The 3,281-nt window shown below is 41.7% G+C and overlaps 1 non-coding gene across 1 annotated transcript; it reads left to right on the top strand.

The window, feature by feature from the left end:
* Nucleotides 1–2,318: 2,318 nt before the first annotated feature.
* On the top strand, nt 2,319–2,573 carry LOC138790434 (small nucleolar RNA SNORD17). The gene has a single exon (XR_011363090.1). It is a non-coding gene; the product is annotated as a small nucleolar RNA SNORD17 (small nucleolar RNA).
* Nucleotides 2,574–3,281: the final 708 nt, after the last annotated feature.

Raw genomic sequence — 3,281 nt, forward strand, 5'->3', positions numbered from 1 at the left:
GGGTTGTACCTACACTAATCAAATGTTATGACATGTCCTAGCAATATGCCATACTATTCTTATATGAGAATGGCCCTTTATTCTTGGTTCAGCTCCTTATATCTCACCCGCTTGGTAACAGGTGTGAGTAATTGTTATTTACATCAGCTTGTGCCTTTAATATAACTTACCATGTGAATGGAATTTGGGTTTATAGTGATTATAAGATAATCTGGGGCACTGTACAGAAATTCTCTTCTGACTCTCAACATTCAGGACGATATCCTGCATCCTTGACAGTTTTAAGATCCGTACTGTAAGTGCCTGAAATCTCAGCTGCCTCTCCAGAGGAAATTGCTGCCGTTTCAGATATAATTCAGCTTGATTCACAGGGAAGTTAAGAGTGTAAGATGCCCCCCCTTCCCTACAACCAAGCTATTTGTGGAATTGATGCTGCTAATCTCTCTGAATGTGAAGGAATTAAATTACTTTATTAGATTGACATTTTTTTTTTGTGTTACCGAAAAATCAATACAACAAAGAAATTTAAAGCTGCACGTAAATCAATTCCATTGAAACTGCGCTAAAATCACAAGCTGGTTCCAAACTAGTGTCTAATTTAGGACATGGCTAGAAATGACCACTGTCATATTCGTCAATGAGAAAGATATCACCTGCCAAAAGGGAAAAAGAATAATATTTTTGAATTTAAAAAAAATCACCATGGTAACACTTGTATGTGTAACTTATATTCCTGTATCTAATAATAATAATAATAATAATAATAATAATAATAATAATAATAATAATGTATATTATTGTATATGTGCATATCTATGACATCTCATTCCAAAACATATGGCACCACATTCCTGCCTTCTTTCCTGGTGTTTTCTAGCAGACAAAAAGGTGAGATCTTTAGATCTCCTGGGAGAGCAGGTAATTCTCCCATAAGCCAAGTCCTGAGAACGATGAACCCTTCCTTCCTTTCTTAGTTCAGGCATCAGGATGTTGTACGCAGATATACCCAAGAGTAAAGGGATTGTCATGGGAGTATGGAGATTAAAGTAACTAAAGGGTATTGTCTATGTTCTTAAAGGGGTAGTTCCCAAAAGAAAAAAAAAAGTGCCAGAGATTTGCAATTTATTTTCATTAAAAAAATCTCATCTTCCAGTACTTATCAGCTGCTGTATGAACTGCAGGAAGCGGTGTATTCTTTCCAGTTTGGAGAGCAGAAGAGGTTTTCTATGTGAATTTGCTGCTGTTCTGGACAGTTCTTGACATGGACAGAGGTGGCAGCAGAGAGCACTGTTTCAGACTGGAAAAAATACACCTCTTCCTGCAGGACATGCAGCAACTGATAAGTACTGGAAGACAAGATTTTTTTTATGCATGAAAATAATTTGGGGGTTTGGTTAAGGCTCTGAGTTTAGCTTGTAGTTTGCACTTTGGGGTTTCGTCTGGAGTATGCTTTACTTTATGGGTCAGATCTGAGGTCTGTATTTATGGTTGTAGTCTGTATTCTGAGGTCTGAAGTAATGTTGTAGTCTGGTCTGGGGCCTTTATTTATTTTGGAGTCTTGAGTCTGTATTAATTGGGTCCAGACAGGGTTTTATTTTTTTATTATTCTGAGATTTTGATTATTTTTCTTTGGAATATGAAATTCTAAGTTATGTTCCTGTGTCTATGTTAAATCTTAGAAAGCATGGAACACCATGATCTCATTAGACAAAGCTGCAGACTTTTACATATTTCCTTTGCAGTTGCCACTACTGGGGAAACGTAGTATCACATGATCTACATTCAGGGGACTGTGCAATAAATGGTTGTATCCAGTCTATTAGAATTGGAGTCAGTATTTGCAGGGGCTTTCTACTCTGTAACAGAGGGCTTTGAAGCGTGTGCCCAACTCTTATTTTAAATTATAAAAAAAAAATAAGCAAAAAACACTGTAGTTCTCTATCACATTATTTATTAGGAAACACTAATGTACTGAACAGGGGCGTAACTACCACTGTAGCAGCCATAGCAGCTGCTATGGGGCCCGCTGCTTCAGGGGGGCCCGTTGTCCCTGAGCTGTCATCATTTGCAGCACCAGGTGTCCAAGCGCGCCTTCTGGTTCTCCAAATATCCCTTTAACTATAAGCAATCCTGACAACCTATTGCAGTTATGACTAGACTTGAAGGCTTAGGGTGTTATTACATGGGCCGATGGGGACCCGATAATACCTGTAAACAAGCAGCGATCTGCAGCTCGTTTACTGGACCTATTACACGGCCCGATAATCGTTAAACAAGGGCTGCAGGGACATTGTTACCGATGTCCTTGCAGCCCTTGTTTAAACTACATACATTACCTATCCACGTTCCAAGGCTGCTGCTGCGGTCTTCTTCTCCCCGGGTCCTGCGCGCTCTAACTTCAGTGTGGCCTGTCAGCTTACAGGCCACTCATCCAATCACAGGCCGGGGCCGCCGCGGCCTGTGATTGGCCGGGCGGCCTGTCGGCTGACAGGCCACTCTGGAGTTAGAGCGCGCAGGACCCGGGGAGAAGAAGACCGCAGCAGCAGCCCTGGAACGTGGATAGGTAATGTATATCGTCAGTCGCCGGCCGCGCACCGCTATTACACGTAGCGGTGCGCGGTCGGCGCCCGACAAAAATAGGTCCAAACCTATATCAACGATCAGCCGATGATAGTTGTCATCGGTTGATCGTTGTATTTATTACATGGTCGAATCGGCCAATTATCGTTCCGTGTAATAGTACCCTTAGTGGTCAGTCGGGAAGGGGGGCCCCATCAAAAGTTTGCTATGGGGCCCAGCCATTTCTAGTTTCGCCTCTGGTACTGAAGCTCAATGTCCTTAACATCGTGTTGCTCAATGGCATAGCTACCATAGAGGCAGGGTAGGCAGTTGCTATGGGGCTTGTGCAGGAAGGGGGCCTGGGGGAGAAGGTAAGATCATGTTTCCTTCTGCTTAACCCCTTATGTACTGCAGTGTGTAAGTGATCCAATGTTTACTTACATGTTGCAACACAAAAAAGGGTTAACAAGCAGAAGACAGAGATCTTTGTTTCACTGCAATGATAACCTCTGACCTCTGTTCTCCAGCTGGCAATCAAAAAGGAAGGAAAAATTTGCAGAGGTCAGGGGTTATAAGTGCACCAGCAGTAAAGTGCATATATATATATATATATATATATATATATATATATATATATATATATATATATATATATATGCGCACAGTGCTTTGTGTTGTGCGTAGGGGAGGGGGGCCCCTTAAACATTTTTGCTCTGGGGCCC

Source organism: Dendropsophus ebraccatus, chromosome 4 (genome assembly GCF_027789765.1).
Source record: "Dendropsophus ebraccatus isolate aDenEbr1 chromosome 4, aDenEbr1.pat, whole genome shotgun sequence".
NCBI lineage: Eukaryota > Metazoa > Chordata > Amphibia > Anura > Hylidae > Dendropsophus > Dendropsophus ebraccatus.